Source organism: Pinus tabuliformis, chromosome 3_1, assembly GCF_031772625.1.
Source record: "Pinus tabuliformis cultivar Carrire ecotype Pingquan chromosome 3_1, CPIR1, whole genome shotgun sequence".
NCBI classification, from domain to species: Eukaryota; Viridiplantae; Streptophyta; class Pinopsida; order Pinales; family Pinaceae; genus Pinus; species Pinus tabuliformis.
In genome coordinates, this window is record NC_142301.1 from 240,003,184 (window position 1) to 240,026,662 (window position 23,479).

The following is a 23,479-nucleotide window of genomic DNA, read 5'->3' on the forward strand; positions in this document are numbered from 1 at the left end:
AAACCTTTTTCTTGGGTTTAATTAAATTTTAAGCCTTAAAATTTCGTGTTTCATGAAAAAGTTAGATTGGTTCACTATAGATTTTTTTCTTGATCAAATTAATAGGTAATATGTGAGGTTAACATAATGAATATGGTTAGTTCCTCCATTTATTTCTTGAAGGATAAGCATCCCAACCTTTCAAATACCCTGACTTCACAAATATAACAGATTAGTATGGTTAGTTTTTCCCTTGATTTCTTCACGGATAAACATCTCGACCTTTCAAATACCCTAAGCTCACAAATATCATGGATCATAAGGTCAAAAATCATGCCTCTATTCAATAATTTCCATTTTAGGAAGTTGCAACTTATTGCAACTGAAGAAGATCATTTAGAAGACATATTGAGGGAGCAGAAGCCACCTTTGATATGGCTATGTTGGTATTAATTTTCCCACTCTTCATTGACTAAATCAATTTTGATAATGAAGTTAAGAGTTCTGGAAATCACTCCAAGGTCTATAGGGTAGCTGAATTACCTCCAAAGGATTTCCATATGGAATCACTCCAAATTAGTCACCATCAAAAGGTTTTCGGATGAATTTTGTCATCTGCGCTCTTTGAATTACTTAATTTTCAAAGGGTTCCCAGAATTGGTCTCTCTACTTGTTTCATTTGGAGAGCTAAATAGCTTATAGCTCATGGATTTGGAAGGTGCTTCCTCTTTTCTCATCCTTCCCAATTCATTTGGCAATTTAACTCGATCGAAACATCTTTCGTTGAGGGATTGTGAGAATTTGACAATCGACAATGGAACTCTTGGAGATATTAAAATGTTGGAATCAACCCTCCAATGATCCCAAGGAAGGCGATGATGTTTTTTTCTAGTGGTGTAAGAAAAATAGACCTCGAGGCCACAAAAATGAATCCAAAAGTTTGATGGGGGACTCTAGCATTCAGGGTAGGAAATCCATACAAGCAGAACACCATGCTTCAAAATCTGAAAAATAGAAAGTTCTTGTGAAATCCCATGTAATGGTTGATTCAAGCAGCACCACTTTATGTCCTTGCAGTAGGCTCCAAGATCATAGCCATGGATTCATCAAAAGGTTAGTTGATTTTCACTTCCATAAATTGACAACTAATCTGTTGATAGTTCAGAGCATACATAACACACAATAGATTTATAAGCAGAGACTTAGATAACAATAACAAATAATAATTTCATAGACAAAAAAATGGAGAAACAATAAGATTACTCAGACAAAAACAACAGAATAGATAAAACAAACACTGGAGAACATAAATCACTTTGCATTACATAATAGAGTTGGACCTTCGCTTGCATTCCTTGGCCAGAGAAATTACAAATTTATAGAGGGTGAAGAAGGATCTAGAATCCTGCATGTGATTTAGATGGAGATCTAGAAACTAATGGCAGTGTAGAAGGATCTAGAATCCTGCATGTGTTCTAGTTGGAGATCTAGAAACTAATGGCGGTGTAGAAGGATCTAGAATCCTACATGAATTTGGCTTCACACTTAACATTCTCCCACTTGAAGCCAAATAAGAGTCTTGAATCAAGTCACACTGAGTCCTACCATGCCTCTAGATAACTCATGTTTATTTCATGGTAGAATCTTAGTGTGCATATCAGTAGGGTTCCTATCTGTATGGATCTTTTCCAAGGATAACTATTCTTCCTCCAACACATGCCAGATCCAATGGTACCTTAAGTAAATGTGCTTGGTTTTTGAATGAAATACTTGGTTTTTTTCCAACTGAATGGCACTCTCACTATCACAATATAACACATACTTGTCCTACTTTATTCCTATCTCTCCTAGGAATTGCTGCATCCACAACATCTATTTACAAGCTTCTGTTGCAGTTATGTACTATGCTTCTGTTGTAGAAAGGGATACTATTCTTTTTAGCCTTGACACCCAAGATATTGTTGCACCTACAAATATATACAAATAACCTGTAGTGGACTTTCTGGTGTCCATATCTCCAGCCATATCTACATCTGTAAATCCTTCAAGCACAGTCTCATCATGGCCAAAACATAAACAATAATGACTAGTACCCTTGGGATGCCTCAAAATCCATTTTACTGCTTGCCAATTTTGTTTTCCTGGGTTGGAAAGGAACCTACTCACTACTCCCACTGAATATGAAATGTCTGGTTGTGTGCATACCATGACATACATCAAACTGCCAACTGCTGAAGCGTAAGGAATATTTCTCATCTCTTCTTTCTCCTTGTCATCACTAGGACATGATTTAGTACTTAGCTTGAAGTGGGCTACAAGTGGTGTACCATCTGGCTTGGCATCCTTCATATTAAACCTGTCAAGCACCTTCTTGATATATTTTTCTTGTGAAAACCACAACCTTTTGTTTTTCCTTTCACGCATAATCTGCATGCCCAGTATCTGTTGTGCTGGTCCCAAATCCTTCATAGCAAATTTTCTACCCAAATCTTTCTTCAACCTATTGATCTTATTCTTATCATGCCTAACAATCAACATGTCATCCACATATAACAATGATATGATATACTTTCCTTGATCATACCTCTTGATATAGACACAATGGTCAGCTTACAACCTTTGAAAACCATTTTCCAACATGAATGAATCAAATTTCTTATACCATTCTTTAGGTCCCTGTTTCAACCCATAAAGACTCTTCTTCAACCTACAAATAAGATCTTCTTTGCCTTTTTCTATGAAACCTTCTGGCTGCTCCATACAAATTTCTTCCTCCAATTCACCATGAAGGAAAGCAGTTTTTACGTCTAACTGTTCACATTCTACATCTAAATCAGCAACTAGACCAAGAATGACCCTAATGGATGACATTTTAACAACAGGTGAGAAAATTTCAGTGAAGTCAATACCTTATTTTTGGGCAAAACCTTTCAGCACCAACCCTTCTTTATACCTCTCCTTCTTTTTGTCACCTTCATGCTTAATCTTGTAAACCCATTTGTTTTGTAGAGCCTTTCTACCTTTTGGGAGGTTTACCAACTCCCAAGTTTTATCTTCCAACAAAGAGTTCATTTCTTCTTCCATTCTTCATTATGCTCAACTTTATAGGCTTCTTGAAAACAATTAGGCTCACCTTCATCGGTCAACAAAATATAGTTTGAAGGAGGATACCTTTGTGAAGGCTTATGAGGGCTAGATGATCTACGAACCAACTGTGGTGGTGCATTATGAGACTGAATCTCCTGTAAAGGTTCCTACAAGATTCCTTCTTCTTGTTTTTCATCATTTTCCACTTGTTGTTATTCATGCTCTTGAATTTGTCATTCATTTTCTTGTATTGGTGGTATGTTTTCTTGTTGCTCTTCAAACCTGTCAATAACCTTCTTGACCTCTAACTCACCTATAGTCCCCTTGAACATTTCTGACTCATTAAATATAACATCCTTGCTTCTAATAATTTTATGTTTGACTAGATCCCATAGACGATAACCAAATCTTCATCCGCATATCCCTAAAAAATGCATTTCATAGATTTATCATCTAGCTTAGTTCTATTTTCTTTGGGAATATGTATGAATGCTTCACATCCAAATATTTTCAAGTGAGAATAATTCAAATTCTTACTAGTCCAAACTTCTTCAGGGATACTGCCATCCAAGGCTGTAGTTGGAGATCTATTTATGAGGTAGCAAGCGGTCCTGACTGCTTCAGCCCAAAAATTCTTCTCCAAACCGGAATTGGACAACATACTTTGCACATTTTCCATAATGGTGTGATTCATCCTTTCTACGACACCATTCTGTTGAGGAGTACTAGGCATAGTCTTCTCATGCTTTATGCCAAACCTGTTACAATATTCCTTAAATGCATTTGAGCAATATTCTCCACCATTACCTATTCTTAAACACTTGAACAATTTGTTAGTCTCTCTTTCAACAACAACATCAAATTTTTGAAATATTCCAAACACTTCGCTTTTACTTTTCATAAGATATGCCCAAACATTCCTAGATGCATCATCTATAAATGTTACAAAATATGATGCTCCTCCTAATGATTTGATGTTAACAGACCCAAACACATCTGAGTGTACCAATTGTAACACATTTTTCTTTCTATCATGGCCACCTCTAAGGAATGAAACCTTTCTTTTTCTACCATATATACAATGCTCACCAAGATCAAGATTGTAGGATTTCAAACTGGGCAATAAATTTTTACCAACAAGGATTTTTAAGCCCTTCTCACTCATGTGACCTAAACGCTTATGTCACAGATCTGCTAAATTTCCTTCTTTTGTGACAGCACCTAAATCTAATTTTCCTATCAGTGTCTTCAATGTGTATAATGTTCCTATCTTGGGTCCTTTGGCCACGACCAATGCTCCTTTGCTAATTTTCCAGCCTCCTTTTCCAAGGCTTGTGGAATAGCCTTCATCATCCAGTTGTCCCATAGAAATTAAATTCATGCACATTTCTGGTACATGCCTAACCTGTTTCAACAATATATCTTTTCCATCTTTCATCTTGATCTGGACATTTCCGACTCCAACAATACTGCAAAAATGATTATTCCCGAAATGCACTCTACCATAGTCACCAGGATTATATGAAACAAAACTATCTTTGGATGGGGTTACATGGTGAGATGCCCCAAAGTCAAGGATCCAATCAAAGCTATTGCTAGATGTATATACACATGCATCCTCTGTTGAAATAGTAAACAACACATCACCATCTGTGGCTACAGCAGCAGTCTCACCTTCATTTGTGCTGGATGACTTGTGAGTTGTATTATATGGTCTCTAATCCTTTTGTCCTTTCTTCCAAAATCAACATTCTTTCTTCATGTGCCTGGGTTTGCCACAATGAACATAGATGATCCTTCCTCTCCTTGATTTTGATAGGCCTCTCGATCTTGACAACCCTTTCCTACCTTGATCCATTCTCCTACCACGATCAGATAGAGCTAGAGCTTCTCCTCCTTGGTTTTTCGCAATTGACTTGCGTCGCAGTTCCTCATTCATTAAACTACTGCTAATATCATCAAACTTCAGGGTCCCTAAAGTTGTTTAAATTCTCATAGCTACAATTAAATTTTCCCAGTTGTCTAGCATAGAACACATTATAAAAATGGCTCTAATTTCATCATCTAAGATGATTTTAACATAGGAAAGTTGATTAGTAATAATATTAAATGCATTTGAGTGCTCAGCAACTAAAACACCCTCCTTCATTTTGAGATTATAAAGCTTCTTCATCAAGAACATTTTGTTTGATGTCGTGTTCTTCTCATATAGATCATGGAGCTTCTTCGATAATCCTTCAGCCATCTTTTCTCCGAACACATTGAAATACAAATTCCTTGCTAGTTATTGGTGGATTGTTGCAATCGCCTTTCTATATAGCTTATTCCATTCTTCATTTGTCATCGATGAGGGTTTATTTGTTGTGCCCTCAATCAGCAAATACCGATCCTTCAAAATCAATATATCCTCTATCTGCGATTTCCATAGGAAAAAATTAGCCCCGCTGAGCTTCTCCATATCTATAGCTGTTGTCTCCATTTTCAATATATTGATGCCCAAAAACAAAAACTCTTCTTAAAAATAAAACTTTAATTATTACTCTTTAAAATTTAGTAATAATGACCTTCCTCCTTTTAAAATACCCTTTTCAAAATTTCTGCTCCTTTTTAAAATATACTTTTCAAAGTTCCAACATATAATTATGTAAATATAAAAGCATATATAATGTTTTAACCTGTTCACATTTCACATATACATATGTTGGTTTGTATACGTGCAAGCTTGATGAAAAAAAAAAATTACGAACTCCACGTAAAGCACTTACGCACTCCACGTTTTAGGCTTCATGGCACGTTTCACCATATGCCCATGACTTTTTTATTTCTTGCAACAACTGTCTTAACGTTCCTCAGCTAGTTCCTCAGTTATTTCCTGAACAGATCCTTTTCCTGGACTCTCTTCTTTGCAACGATTTTCGATTTCCTGGACAGATCCTTCAACAACTCTAGAGGTAACAACCAACGTTTTAATAAACATTGCCAGAGTAAGGCGATGGAACTAAGCGGCTTGTACAATGGATATTTCACCCTAGCTCTGATACCAATTGATAGTTTAGAGCATACATAACACACAATAGATTTATATTCAGAGACTTAGACGACAATAGCAAAGAATAATTTCAAAGACAAACAAATGGAGAAACAACAAGATTACTCAATCAGAAAGAACAGAATAGATAAAACAATCACTGGAGAACATAAATCTCTTTGCATTATAACATGCGTGGACCTTGGCTTGCATTCCTTGGCCAGAGAAATTACAAATTTATAGAGGTTGAAGAAGGATCTAGAATCCTGCATTGATTTAGATGGAGATCTAGAAACTAATGGCAGTGTAGAAGGATCTAGAATCCTGCATGTGTTCTAGATGGAGATCTATAAACTAATGGTGGCGTAGAAGGATCTAGAATCTTGCATGAATTTTTCTTCACACTTAACATAATCTTCTTCAGTTTAAATTTAAAGTCTGGGTTGGTACCATGTAGTCATTGACTATTAATATATATGTTGAGACAGTTTCTTGGTTTCAGGTTTTTTGCTTTCTCTTGTTTTGGATTTACCTCTGTCATTAGACATGCCCAATTGATTTTTGTATTTGATAGACTAAAAATTGACTCTACTAGGAATTCTGAAGATTTAAATGGTGCCCACCTTCTAAACAAGGTTCTTCAACAAAAGGTTGATATACATTCATCATCTTTTGTAGAGAAACATGTCGAAGGAGTTGGTTTCTTCTGTCCAAATGCCATTGGGACCACTAGAGTATCTAAACATGTCAAAAAATTTGGTTTCTTTAGTCCAAATGCCATTCAAACCACTAGAGTATCTGATGCAACCCAAAATTCCAAACATCTAATACATAGGCTTCCATGCCTCCAAAGAAGCTAGATATGGAAACATTTGAATCAACAATATTTTTGTTGCAATTGTCATGGAAAGAAAATGAGGATGCTTTTCTTATCATGAAAGGCACAAAGCTTTCCCATCATCCCAAAAAGAAGCCAAAATATGTTGAGAAGGTTCTACAAATAGGAAAGACATTGGACATAACATCTGATACAGAGGCATGTGTGCCTCCAGTGAAGATAGATACGGAAACATTTGAATCACCAAGAGATTTGTTGCAATTGTCTCGGAAAGAAAACGAGGATGATTTTCTTATCATGAAAGGCACAAAGATTTCCCAGTGACCCAAAAAGTGGCCCAAATATGTTGAGAAGGTTCTACGGGTAGGAAAGATAGTGGACACATGTTGTCAATTTATTGTCATTCTGTTTTCTTTATGTACACAAGCATGGAAGGAAGGAGGGTTTGTATCTAACATGTTTTTTTTTTTCCGTTACCATATAATTGCTTTCCTAGAAGTCTCAGATTTATCAAGGGAATGCTAAGAAGTTAGAGAGAAAAAAATTACTAAGAAGGTTTGCTTTCTCCTTGTTGCTCTTTTATGCCCTTTTTTATAATGATTTTATGAACCGTATGTATTTTATTTGTAGATTTGGCTCACTTCTAGTGTGGGCCTTTCTTGTATGGCAAGCGTTTTATTTGTTTGTGTTCAACCTTTTCATATTATGAAGAGACTCAATTCATTCCATATTTTTGGTTATATTTCTACTGTAGAAACCAAGGGGTCTAAAGGCAATGGAATTTTTAGACAACGATTCAGACGGTTGTGGCTAAGCATGGACAAATATCCAAGTTCTACCGCTTTTTCCATGTTTTTCATTGTGCAAAATGCTTTCTCATTAATTCATCGTTCCCAGCTATGTCTTTGTACTTTGTAAAATGTTGGTAGATTGATTTCAAATTTTTTTGGTAGAGTTTTGCCAGAAAGCTACTCTGAAGTTGTGATTAATGTCAGATTTACTTTGGCTATCTATTTCCAATGGTATGGTAACATTTTCTTTGAAAAACTTGTATAAAGCCTACGTCTGTAGGTATGTATGTCATTGTGGCCATCAATTGCCTTCTGACCTATAGGGAATGAGTTATGGCACAATCATTCAAGGCAATGAGAATGGCTTCTTGTATTTACTTTTGGATTTGTAAATTTTTTTAAAAATAAATTCATTCTATCTCAAAATCATTCCATCTTTGTGTTTAGCAACTCGTTGTCTTATAATCAAGGCAATTCTTTGCAAATGTGTTGGGAGATTTGTTGTATGATATTCATTTCAATAGTTAAAAACATAAATTGTAGGCAATTACTGTGAGGATCAACTAATTGTTTATCCAATGACACATTTTTGTTACACAGAGATTTATTGATGAACAATAAGCCTATCTTTTGCCTATTATGGTTTGGTTGTAATTTGTTGATGTAAGGTTGGAAAAATGAGACTGTGATGCCAACCTTCTGAAGCAATATAACTCTGTAGTTTGTAATGAAATGTACCTTTGGGATTTTTCTTATAGGTCTTCAGTGTCATGGACAACTTGGGCCCTTAAATTGCAAAGAAAAACTTTAAGCACTCAAACTAGACTAGGTTAATCAACATTATTACTTACTTAACCTACTAGCACTTTGAGAGTAAGCATCCATCCTCCTTTCCAAGGACATCAGGCTCCCTTGTAGTTTCAGAAGGGACAGGTGTTCCCCTTCAGCCTGCCAATTCTTGATTGGATTTTGTTTAAGTTGTGCTGCAAAAATAAAGACATTTCAACATGGCTTAGGTATCCCTTGATTATCCAGTCTCTCCCACAATGTTGCCTCCCCTCTTCTACCCTTTGCTGGTACTGTGCATCCATGTAAACATCAGAAAGAGATTACGTATAGACTATTTAGCATCCTTTGTTATGTTTCCTTTTCAGAAGCAGAGCTATTGCATGGAGGGCATGTTAGAGAGTAATAAATATAGAAGTCCAACAAATCTATTGCAACTTATATTATCCCAAGTGACCTTTTCGCTTGAGAAGCATTACTATGTTTTCAATAGCTAATTAAAGGTTCTTTCTCGAAAATGTTGAGTTGCAGTGTTTGCCTTGTGATATCTTACATTTCAATTTTTAAGTCATAGGTATCTCTAGAAATACTAGGTTTTATTTATTCCATTTTAACCATAATTTTGAGAGAAACTAAGGCAAAAGTATTTTCATAGAGAACAATTTTGTAATAACCTAAAAAGGTTTGCATATTTAACTTCCCTAGTTTCATATATGTTTCTTTGCATTGTTTTTGATTAACTATGTTGCTAGTTTAATCCATCGCTATTCTAGAGAGGTTAGTATATCTTTCTTTGGTAGGCTATTGTCTACCAGTGATATGAGAAAAGTTACACTTTTTGGTTGTCCAAGTGTAAAAAAAAAGGATGTTTTTGCTGCGAAATGATTATGCTTTCTCTTCAGTATCGTGCAAGGCATTGTAAGTTGAGTTTTGTGGTATAATTTTCTCTAAATTTCTACTTCAAGTTGTTGATTTGTATTCTAGATACTAATTTTCAGTACTTTATCACATTGTAATATTATTTTTTTGAGTTATTTATTTTCAGTTAGGCGTTGATTATAGTGCAGTACTTTGTCACATTGAATTCTTATCATTGATTTTGATTCTCCATTTGAATATGGTCAGGCTTTCCACCCTTGTAATATGAAGGACACATGCAGTGTTTTGTTTGCAAAGGTTTCTAAAGTAAATTTTTTAAGGGTGGAAGATGTTGCTAAATTACTCCATACAATTAGTTTGAATGATGAGAAAAATGAGCAATCCATACAAGACGATGTAAAACAATCCATTATTAATTTTCTCAAGGAACTTGATAATTTCAGTACTAACTCTTTGAATATCTATCTGGGCCTCTCACTGTAAGAGTAATTAGATCCAATCCTTCTCAGTAAAAAACTTCATGTAAATGTATAATTGTTTCTCAATTTCTACCCTTTTACTTGGCTAACAAATCCTTCCTTGTGGTCTAAGTAAAAAGAAAATGCAAAAAATCTGACCATGTTAATTTGAGGGAATATTTGTTGTGCATACGTCAATATTGTTATAGAAATGTATGCTAAAGTTATGCCTAGTACTTACTTCATAGCAACCGAAATGGATATTTTGCCACTTTTTGAAGTTGAGAATGACAAGAATGGTATAAGCATTTCCCATTCTTTGAATGTGAGATAAGAAGTAGGGCACTCTCTTTTTAGGACATGTTGTAGTTCATTTGTCTTGTGTACATCCCACACTTGGGTTGGCGAAAATATCAATACTTAAGATCTTAGTGTACTGGTCTTAGATCTAGTAAATTTTGACATGGTGATTCTCTTTCTGGATTGTCCACCACGTTAGCAGATGAAATTGGACTTTATACACTGGGAGAGGGAGGAGAGATTAGTGACAATCATTGCGGTTATACTATTGAGTTGACTATGAGATCTACGGGATGCGCTATGAGATTCTTCTGCCCTATTTTTAATTTGTTTCTGACATTCCAATGCATTATTTTATCTTTGTAATACATTTTGATAACATCTAACGAAAAACTATAACTCATGGTTTTATATATTTGATTGATAGTGTAAACTTGTGGTGCAATTCTATATTCTATATTAAAGTTTCTGCACATCCATTATCTCTTTATAGTTGCATATCTCAGTTTTTCACAGGGTTCACCAATAGAAAGTGGAAAATATGCTTTTACGGTTTTATCCCAACAGATTTGTGTGCATTGATGTAGGTCAAAATCCCATGCCAATAGACCCTTATATAAATGAGACATTCTCTACATGAAAAACTAAACAATATATAATCCTATGTGCTAATTGTGTGGTTACCATTGTTTTTCTATAAACAAATTCATTTTCTCTAGCAAATTAGACCAGAGTACGACTTTAAACATTGCCCATGTTCACTCTCAACTCATTTACAAAACATGTTGTCATAATAACTCTACACAGTGAAAGCTCTCACCACTGAGACTAGGGCACACTATCATAACATTTCCCACCAAGACTAAACTCTTTGTAACAATATTTTCAATAGGATGTGACTAACATAAAAATCTCATTTTCAATACTAAATGAACATAACATGCGACTCTTATGTATATAACTGTGAATCAGAAATTAACCCTAGAATTCTTGATCTTGCAATGGATAAATCAATAGGAAAACTTAGTTGCTATTGTGATTTTGATAGTAACAATACTTTCTCTCATGGTCAATTAACTAAAATAGCAATGAAATCACATGCCACTAACAATGATTGATATAAATAAAATCAACTTTAAACTTTGGGAAAACACCTTTAAAATAAAAAAGTACTATCATATTCAAATTGCTATTAAACACAATAAAAAGATACACACATTAACGAATTAAAATAATAATAACAATAACAATAAATTCAAACTAAATCACATATAAAATACTTCAATTCCACTTTAATCATTAACTCCATATCTTTCACTTCATTATTATCTTCTACTTTCCCTCTCCTCCCCTCCCCTCCCCTCCCCTCCCCTCTCCTCTCCTCTTTTAGACTTTCCTTTGGTACAATTACACGTAAATATCCTACCAACCTACCAAAAAATTACATGTAAATATCCTACCAACCTACCAAAAATCAGAGCGGTGAGAGCATTTCTGAATATTAAAGCTCGCCTTGGCATAGGGTGGAATCATACAAACGAAAGGAGCTTCCCAATGAATACGAATTAAAAGATCGTCCCATGCGAGGTGAGAGATGTGTCACGTCGGTGAAATAAATACTGCGTCGTTGAGTTGATGATAAAACAGATTTACTCGTAATTGTCAACCTTTGATTAATGGATCAGTTTTATATACGTACTGTGGTCAACCTGTGATTAATGGATGACGTTTTAGTTAAGTATTTGTGCATCCAATACTCACGCCCCAAGTTAATATCAGATATTTTATTATTAGATATTTTATTATTGGATATGTATTGATTATATTTTTATATTTTAGTAGAAATTTATTAAAATCACAAGTTTGATGAATAATTTTTGTACAATCTAAATTTTTTTAGGATTATTCAGAATACTGAATTTATATACAATAAAAACCTAATTTAAATAAAACAAATCAAAATATCACCTCAAAATTTTCAGCTAGATTTTAAAAAGTCCAAAAAACTCTCAGACAACTCCCATGCAAATTTCTAATTAACAAAAATTTAGATATATCTCATTATTATTTTATTGATATAAAAACATATAAGACATGAAGTTAGATTAGATATATCTCTCATCATTATTTTATTGATACCGTAACCTATAGTGTTCGAAACTAGATTCTGCATATTCAATGAAGCTCGAGCATAGTCAATATTGGATACCCAAATTTGCAACTAACATAAACTCAAATATATTTCTCGCCTTGACTATACTAATCTGGCAACATAGGTTTCAATGGCATACAGTGGAACACCATCTTAAAAAAAGTGGTCAAATTGACACATCCTAATGTTATCGCTAGACACATTATCAAACTATGACACCAGAACATATCATTTTCACATAAAGGTGAACAACATATGTTACTGCAGTTCACAAAATATGTCAATTTACGAGCCTAGTTTATAATATAGATTGCTGCCACTGCAGCAGTGTTAAGTTACTATGGTTCCCATGCCTTAGCTTGCGGATCAGGTAAATAAGAGTTGTTGATCGAGGTTGAAAACAAAGGCCAGTGGGCAGATCACCGCGGTTCTCAAGGGGAAACAAAAATAAATATAATGATATGGAGGAGGATCCTATGTGAATATTAAACATCAGTCCAGATCAATTAGAATTAGAAAATCTCATTTCTCACCTACATTGGGAGAAGGTAAGTAATTAATGTAAGTTGAAAAGCTGGTTATCTGTTCTGTTATTTCCGAATGCAAGTACGCTAGGTTGATCGGGTACTTGTAAGGTAGTATTAGCTGGACGAAATTCAAGTCTAGGTTCTACTTAGTCCTGGCAAGTTGCCACTTAGTGTGTATGTTCATAACTGGGGTTTGGAATTTCAAAATAAATTTATTTGTCAAATTGGTTGGCTTTTGCTTTCACAGTTTGAACAAAAAAATATATAAAGTTTTTGTAAAATTTTTAATTATATTTGACGTGAAAATGGTTCTGTGATGACAATTTGGCTGTCAAATTGCATCCATCGTTGAGCTGAGAGGTTCATTCTACATTCTACAGCCTAGTTTGTTCATCCATCCTTGCCCCTTTAACATAAATATAAAAATTAAAAAATATGTTCTAAATGAAAAATTAATGCGGGCTATAATGAAAAAATATGAGTATGTTGTAAATTAATTAGAAGTAAAAAAAAATGTGTGAATCAAATGTTTAAATCTTATACTTTTCAAAAATATTTCAACAATTTTTTTTTTATAAACTATTTGAAGATATATGTTAACTAATTTATGTAGATATCAACTTCATATATATTTATATATAGAAAAAAATTAAGTTTTCATGGTTAAAATTTTTAATTGTTCCTATCTATACTCTACTTTGTATTGAAAAATACAATTTAAACAATGAAAAATAACACATTGTATTTGACACTCTAAAAAGGTTTATTTGATCTCTCTCCTCTCATATTAGATCCGTACCTATGTTGGTCATAACGACAATGTATGTGAATGTTTTTTTTCCCTTTTAGAATATTAATAAGAAACACCCATTTTTATGAAATTTTAATAAAGATACATGACTTAAAAATCCAAAATTAACATGGGTACAGGGATACTTGGTAAAAGTGATGAATACGAATAAAATCAATTATTTAATTTTATTAATCTTTAATTTTTTTATTATCAAAATGTATATATGCTTCCCAAAAAATTTGTTATTTTAATATAGATCACAAAAATCTAAACTCAAAAAAAAATGTATATAATTATATGAAACTTTAATAATTAAATATTTTCATTACAAACCAATTAAAAAATAATTAATTAGAAAATATTTTATTTAATAATAACCAATAATCTACCCAATCCACAAACATAACCACAATTAAAGTAAACAAAAGCTTCACATTTCAATAAAGAAAGCTTAAAATATTCCCTATATAAATTCAAAGCAAATGTGATTAACATGAAAACAAATGATATTAATGTCCCTTTCCACGGTGTTCATCGATTTCAGGGTATCTAGAAAGGAAAATAGTTAGAAAATGTCATTGTTACTACCACTATTCTACAACCGCATAAGATTTTATTGTTTGATCGAATAGTTGGAAGATATTGTTTAGGGTCCACTGTCACACAACCGTGCGCATTAAGACCTTTTGTATGATTGGTTACATTCTCAAGAGTGGATCACCAACTCTACTCTACAGAGAAACCGTGCAATAAACAGAACGAAAGCGAAATCCAAGGCATGCGCTGGCGTACGAACACGGGGATAAAGGAATTAAGATACCGGACTAGGGCCCAGGGTTATAACGAATTATGGAAGGATGGGACTTCCATATATGGAATTTCAAATTTATCAGAGGTGTTAATTGAAAATTTATCATAGCTGTTAAATATTAAACAAATGAAAGTATTTTTATTATTAGTATAATTTTTCATGTTTTGGACACGGGTTTTTAAGTAAAGTGTGAACCAAGTTTGAGACATGGTTTTTAAGTAAAGTGTGAATTAAGTGTAGAAGAAGAAAGAAAGAAATTATTTTAATATCCATGAGGCATGGGACATATTGTTTTCTCATCTTCTTGATGTATTCGGTCCTTTTCTATGAAGCTTTAAAATAAATGCTTCAAGCGTTTTGACAAACCCCTCACTAAATAGATTATCCTAAGAGCTAGCTGCCAGAATATTTGCATAACTTTCCCTATTTTCTTTGAAGGTCTCACATTTTAAAATGAAATGTTTTTTCTATTTCCACTTTACGGAATAACACAAAATACATACTCTTTCCTCCCACACTTCCTTTGTCCTTTTCGAACACCTTGTTTCACAACATAATTTATAAAAATTAGTTCTTAACATAATTTTAAATAAAAAAAAGATAAATTATATTTATAATAAATTTTTATATAATATCTAAATATTAAATAAATAAAAATATAATTTATTATTAAAATAATTTATATTATATATTGATTAGATTTTTTATTTTTATTTTTTTTCTAATAAATGAAATATTGGAAAAAGAGGCAATCAGATATGGAATATTCTGCCATCAATAATATAAAGAAAGGACTTCTATGGAGTTGTGCCCTGTGCCCAATTAATTACCATTTTGGAGTCACCCACAGGGAGAATCTTGTCAATAGCAGCACACTAAAACGCCCCCCAAAGGGCCACTACATCTGCCCTTGAATTTCACTTTATAGAATTTGAAAAACAGATAATTAGCCTATTTGATTTCCTTGATACTTAGCGTGTTCCTTTAAAGACCACCCACTTAATAATTAATAAAATAAAAGTAAACAATTATTTCATATAAAGAAATTTATTATATAACAACCATCATTTTAAAAAGCAATCATTGACCCGACTATTAACAAAATTGAGTTAAACCTACTCTTCACCTTCGACTTCCGATGGCGATGGTTTGCATGAGAATAGGCGCAACCTGTCACTATCATCGTAACAACAATAGCATAAAAAAGTCAGCCATAAAACTAACTTTCTATTATCGTGCGCCACATCGACGAAATGAGCGGCGAAATAACACGAGGTTTCATGACGGCTAAAGATCACCTCGGCGTTGAACGGAATCAGAGGAGATTGAAGAAGTTTCCGCACTACTACGAATTGAAAGATGCATCCATTGCCAGGAAAAAAGACGTGGGTGAAATAAGGACTACGTTGTTGATTTGATTATACAAAAGATTGATTAAACATTTCTAACCCCTGATAAATGGCTATCTAACCCCTGATAAATGGCTAAGGTTTAATTTACACCTTGGCTGGCTGATCATTGGTACCGGGTGTCCTCCTCTCGATTCCGAATTCCCATCCAATTATTGGATTTATAAATCCGCTTTTTCAATAAATATATATATGTTTGCACAGTGTAGATAAACTTAATTTTGGTTGAGTCAGTTACATCAGCAATTCTATTTGATTGGGATTATGTCTCATCTACGTGGAGTTATGGAGTTGTAATGAAGTAATGAGAGTGTATGTTTTATTGGTTTTGGGGCATTTGAATTTTGTAGAGTTTACAATTTAAATTTGTGATATTAACAAATTTTTATGTAATTCTAAATAAATTTGACGTGGAAAATATGCGTTGTAAAATTCCAAAACATAAAATAGGTAGATTACAATTTTTGTAAATGTCATGAAATGATAAAAATCAATTATTTGGCTATATTTCTATTTATTACATTTCCAAAAATATGTAATCAATCTATCGAATTTCTAAAAATATACTATCAAATTAACCTCAAAATTTGTAATTAAGGTAATCGTAAATGATTTGCTAGACACCTAATCCTTGAGTTTAAGCTTGAGTTACTGTGTGTTATGATGATTAGTTGTTAGAGTCCAAGAAGACCCAGAAATTGAAAGAACGATTTTCATTATGTATTTATATGTACATTATGTATATCATTCTTTGAGACAATCATTAATATATAATTAATTTGGATTCCAATTTGTATTGTCTTACAGTGGTATCAAAGTGTGTGAAATGCTCTCTTGAATGAATGCGGTGGTTCATCTGCTCTATTGATTAAGTTGAGCCACCAATTTTGTGGCCTTCCAGACTTCAACCACTACTTTTGTAGTTATCCTAGTGTTGTAGCCTTCCTCGGTTATGTTTTTCATAAAAATGCCCCTTTCCAAGTTATTGAGCGTGTGTATGCAGACTCGGTGTAAGTGGATGGTCAAAGAGGAGATGTGACTCACCTTGCTCGTATGTCTATGGAACCTGTCGACTTGGATTTCATTTGAAAGAGAATTGTGAAGTAGAAGTTGAAATGTTGATATCAGCCACCTAAAGGGATATCACTGACGATACTATATGTGTTTGAATTGTGTAAGCAAGGACATCATTGTGTTGGACAAACTTGACAGACAAAATCACAATCAGTTAGAGGGTTTGAATTGATTTTTACATGCTTTTTTGAGTTGAGGTGTTGTATCTCCACTAGCTTGTATATTTCATAATCTTCTACGTTGTGATGCAAAGTTAAAAATTGGCCAACCAAGTGCATTCCAAAAGTGAACAACGTATGACACCACCTAATGTATGATAAAGCGAGAAGATTAGTGCTACTAAATAATCTGGCAAAAGTGAATGAGAGGACAAGTGTGGTAGAGCGCAAGAGTGGTGACTCATTATTCTGAAGGGTTGCAACATGTTTGGTTTGAACTCCAGTGACATAGTGTAGGAGTCCAATTGTGGATGCACTAGAGGCGAGGTGGATGAGTTGAAAGTGTGTATGGTTCCTAATGTGAGTAGTCGACAGAGCTAATGTGAGTTGCTGATAGAGCCCCTTGTCCTTGGCAAAGTTGACGTGGATGCTGATAGCGTGGAACCCAACCAAAACAACATGTGGTTTCGGAAACTGGTCTCAGGAGCACTCGCAACAGTTTAGAGAAATGAGGAGGGTGCCCTAAAAGTGAATTTGGGCCATCGATTTTGTGATGAGCTATTTGGCTAAAACTTTCCATCGTTACCACCTTTTATGTTAAACCTTGATGAATAGCATGTCGTGCGTCATTGATGTAATGAAAATTGTTCTGAGTCGTTGATCTTGCACAAACATTATGCTTCCTCAGGACCACCTCTATTGTTGAACCCCAAATGAAATGACAAGATGATCAGGGATGTTGAAGTTGTGCACAATTAATTTGACTTTGAAGTTGTTGACTACCGACAACTATATATGTTTTATTAGTTTAGACTAAGAAAAATTGCATCGACTTTGTCACAAATCAAGCCCCTACTATCTATAGGTTGGAGAAACTATGAAATAATCTAGTAGTTGATTTGAGGTAACATTTTGGAGTCGAAATCAAGATCCTAGTAAGTGCCTCATTGAGTAGAGAAATGAAGGCTCATTATTCGAATGAGTCATAGAGACTGTTTTTGTAATTCCATACTAAGGATTTTAGTTTTATTTGACTGAATTTGTGGGCATCCTTGTTCGAATAAGCCAGAAACAGATAAATGGAGTTCATGGAAGGATTTTACTGGGCATGCAGCATTTGCTGAGAAGAAATTGACTTGATGTTGAGGTAAGATTTGTGGAAAATGTTGGTGTTTGTTTTATCAGGAATCAAGTTTTATTTGTGAGTATGTCGAATGAAAATTGGATTTAGCAATTTTGATAAATGTTCAAAGTTCATTATGAAATAAATGTGAGGGGACATATGTACTCAATTTGATGGGGTGATATTGAAGGTTGAAATCTATTTATTATAGTGTAAGCGGGCCATTTTCTGGCTCATATCGAAGGCAGAAAAATCCTACCACAACAAACAGATCTGATAAGGGAGATTGTTCTCATTTGTCGATAGTTGATGCCAACGGACATACTCATTTCATGTATGTTGAATGATTATTCCGGTTTCGATTTATTATGAATGTTATTGTGACGAGTGCTGATGAAGACTAATATTTGGTGAGGTCCCATTGATTTTGGTTTATCATTGTCTTCCATGGTGGAGCATTAGTTCATTGTCAATTGTGTTGGATTGTTGATATCCTTAATGTTATATTGGTATTAATCTGAGATTGGAGTTTAGAATTGTTAACAATTGTTGTTAAATGTTGTTTAGCTACTGATGTATAATTGCTGGTTGCCCTAATTTTGAAGAATCTTACTGGCTGTGAGCAATAAGTTGTGAAAAAACTATGTTTATATGGAGATTGCACAATGCATATGATGCTTGTGATTGTTGTACATTATATTGTTGAAAGTTCGTTTTTTTGAGCACCTTGTATTAGTTATATTTTACTTCTTGAATTTTCTTTGTTAATGGGTGCAATCTCTATGATAGCTGACACCTAAGATAGAGTAAAATGGATCAAATTAAAAATGTATTAGAAATATTAAACAATCTCATTACTGCTACTACTAATGAAACTATAGATATCAACAAAGTAACCCTTGTTGCTATCAAAATCCGTTTACATGATGCATTCGAGACACTTGAATTTCTCCAGATTTATTCTTAAGTACAAGGAGACAATTTTAATTCTAAACAACAATCGAAGATTAATGAAGCCACTTCAAGAGAAAATTTGGATGTAGCGGAAATTCATGTTTAGGTAAGGGTATGCAAGATTCATTTGCATACATATGTGAAGCTTGTTGTTCCCAAGAGCTTTAGAAGATCACGGGAAGAAATTGTACACAACAAAACAAAACTTGTTTGGGATATAATAAGGATGCCTTGGATGTATCTTTTCATTTTCCTATTTTTTCTAAACCTATACAATTTCGTAATGTTGGATTTCTGGATAGTGTTGTTTTAGAACAACTTGATCGAAGCCAACATTGTGATAGAGTTAGACATCTAAAATATTAATTTTTTGATATTCACCCATGTGAGCATTGTGGAAAGTGAAATCACCATTCAAACATATTTTCTAGAAAGAAAACTACTACAAGAGAGAAACTAAATTTTGAATGGATTGCTTCTTTGGATTGATCCAAAGAAAATCAAAAATTTTTACAGGTCATACCACAGGATATGTTCGAGAGTATTGACCAACCTTGTAGTGATAAAGAGTACTTCATCATCTCACCCTGTAACTGGCAGGGGAGAATTGATGGAATTGAGGATCTGCTATAGGTTCAAACATTATTCAAGGTATCCCGATTTGGAGATCCGCAAGTGATCTTGAGCCACAAACTATACTAGTTAGAGCCAGAGTTGTAGCGAGAGAAGCTTTAGTTTTTGCTAAATGAGTTGTTTGTGAATGAGCACTTACATATTCAAAATTGTTTGAGGAACTACATTGACAGTTCTAGAGTTAGTGGTCACCTTAAAGCCACATTTTTTTTTGTTTTTAGAATTGCTATGTAGGGTTCCATAGTTTGTGTTGGTTGAGACCTTGAGTTCTCCCAGATTTTGGTATCGTTTGTGGTTTTGTCTTAAAAAAAAGCATCCTTGGTTTATGATCATCCTTAAAAACCATTTCTTAGAGATAGTCAACTCTTGTTTGAGGTGCATTTTTGCATTTTTAACTCTCATTATTGAACTTTGATACATCCCTTTAGATTGAGGGGGGAAGTTAGACAACTAATCCTAGGGATTAAGGTTGTGTTAGTGTGTATTATGGTGATCATTTGTTATAGTCCAAGAAGGCTCGGAAACTGAATCAACTATTTCCATTACGTATTTATATGTACATTATGTACATCATTCTTTGAGACAATCATTAATATATATTTAATTTGGTTTCCAATTTGTGTTGTCTTACATGATTGGAAATTGGCATAGATGTAGCTACTCTATTTATAGTGTAGGTGGAATATTTCAAGTGTCATCGAGAATATTATGATCATATGTACACCATATAGACAATTTTTTGTTGCACTTATCTCATTTTATTGAAAATATGATAAGGAAAATTATCGTATATTAGGAACTATTCCAATGACTTTATTGTTTTCTATTTTCACATGCTTCTAATAGTCATTGATTAGTCCTTTTCAAAACCTCTCTCCACCCTTAATTCATTCATACATTATGTTTGAGCCTTATCAAAGCCACTTGTAATTAAGTTTCTCCTTATGCTTGAAGCTAGAGATACTTTAGGGAGAAAATGGTTAAAGTTGCTTATTTTGTCATATGAAGAATATTTTCTCTATGTCTTAATTGCTCCTTAGGTTTTATTTGATAGGAATTAAAGAAAAGGATGTTTTTGTGCTCTCCTATAATGAAAACTAGAATGCATCCTAAGTTTTTTTAGATCTTTGGTCGAATTAATAGAATGAGAAAGAAGTTTCCAATATTGATATTATGGCTCCAACCGATAGACCATCTATGTTGGAAAAAGTAAAATAGACCATCTACGCTAATAGACCATCGAATTAAGTTTCTTCTTATGCTTGAAGCTGAATATAATTTAGGGACAAAACAGTTGAAGTTGCTTATTATATCTATGGAGAATGATTTCTATGTGTCCCAATTGCTCACTAAATTTTATTTGAGTTAAAGAAACATGTGTTATTGTTGATGAATACCGAACCAGGTGTGTCTTAATTTTTTACCTTGAAAGCCTTTTATCCCAAGACCTATCGATTTTGACCCACAACCTCTTATTTCCAACTGTAGGAATGACATTATGGATAAACCAAAGTCTTACCTCGAGGGTCCCACCGAACGTCAAGTCAGGACTATGGAAGAGGTCGATGTCAGCCTTTTTAATTTTTTTCCACAGATACAACTTAGACTCGAAGGCCCAACGAGATGACTGGGTCCCACCTGAGTTAGAGGTCAAGCTGGTCACTCCTCTTTGGATGCCATGAACCAATATTTTACAACACCTTGTAAGGACCATAATAAATTTGTGATAATTTATTATTCTTCTTAGCTTTCTTGAGGGACATTTGTTTGTATTGGTGTAGCCGTAAAAATACTTAATCACCTACGTGAAAACTTCTTTCACTACGATGCTAGTATGCTTTTTGTTTCATTGGATTATGTGCGAGAGTCAGGTTATCCTTTAGTATTTGGATACCTTGTTATTGATGCTCAATGTGATATTCCATTGCTTGAACCTTAGAATTTTATCTCAAAGGTGATGTTATGGATGATGGTGATATCCATAAAGTGTCATAAATGATAGTTAATTCTTGTTTCGGTATAGAAGTAAGTGTTATACAACCATTCTACTAAAGGTAACCACTTGACCCATTATGTTAGTTTATCAGATACAAAGAAATGAAGATATTCTTAGAAACATTTGTTCACTATCTCAACTTTCCCATCAGATTGAGGATGATAAGATGAGCTATGAGCTAATTGAGTACCAACACAAGAAAATAATTATGTCCAAACATTTCCAGTGAAAATGGGGTCTCTGTCACTTACAATAATATTTGGGGTTTCATGTATCTTTTGAACTATTTACATAAATGCAATAGCAACTACACTGGCTTTCCAAGGATGAGATAGTGCACAAAAGTATGCATACTTGGTAAGTTTATTGACTACCACCGTGATGACATTTTTTCCTTTAGTCTTGGGTAAATGTGTGATAAAATCCATTGAGACCTCCTTTGAATGTGGAATTGGAATGTCTAAATGTTGTAATAGACCCGAGGCCTTAATTGTTTCAAGTTTATTTTGTTGTAAAATCAAACATTCTGACACAAACTTTTGAATATCAAATTTAAGGTCATCCCAAAAGAATCCTTCTTGACCCCGTGGTAAGCTTTTAAACATCCTGAGTGGCCTCCTAAATGGGAGGTATGCAATTCAAAAATAATAATTTATTTCAGTTGGGATTTCTTACATATATATAAGCGATCTTTGTACCATAATGAATCATTTTTCCACATAAATGTATCATATGCATTGGGATCTTGCTACAACTTTTGAATCATTGTCCACACATCTCCTTCATTATTCAATTCATCCCTTCCTTCAATTATTCAGTCAGGCTGGATAATAGAAATGACATGGAACAATGATTCCACATCCTCATCCATTCTTGAGAGTGCATCTACAACAACAATTTGCTTCCCTTTTTTGTAGATGATTTCAAATTCATAATCCAACATCTTTGTGACCCATTTTTTCTCCTTTTCTGAAGATAATATTTATTCCAAAAAGTATTTATTACTATTATGATCTATTTTTATCTTGAAGTTTCTTTCCATTCGGTAATGGCACCATTGCTTCGAGGCATGCAGGATTGCCAACATTTCCTTCTCATAAATAGGTTTGTGTAAATACTTTCCCTTGATTGTACGAATTTCAAAAGAAATGTGTCTTCCTTCTTGTATTAAAACAAGACCAATTACATTTCCTGAGGCATCACATTCCACCAGAGCTTGACAAATTACCCCTTTCAGATGTTCAAAGTCCTTAGTTTCTTCTTGACTCCAAAAAAAATCATCTTTCTTGAGTAATGTTATTAGATGTGTTTCTATTTTCCCATAATTCTTAACAAACTTGCGATAATATCCTATCAACTCGAGAAATCCTTGAAGATGTTTTACGGTTGTGTGGATTTTTAATTCCTTAATGTTTTTTGTTTTCTTAGGTTCTACCTTAACACCACCATGAGATACAATATGACCCAAATATTGGACCTCTTGGACCCCAAATAAACACTTTAATGTTTTTGCATATAATTGTTTCTCCTGCAACAGTTTGAGCACCCTATCAACATGTCGAACATGATCCTTCCAGGACTTGTTCTAGATTAGTATGTCATCAAAGAATAGTAACACAAATTTTCTAAGGAAGGGTTTTGAAATGGAATTCATCAAACCTTGAAATGTGGAAGGTTCATTAGTAAGGCCAAAAGGCATGACC

General features: G+C 33.8%; 1 pseudogene; it reads left to right on the forward strand.

Annotated features, from left to right (window-relative positions):
* The first annotated feature begins 793 nt into the window (after positions 1-793).
* On the forward strand, positions 794-7,746 carry LOC149186696 (uncharacterized; annotated as a pseudogene).
* Positions 7,747-23,479: the final 15,733 nt, after the last annotated feature.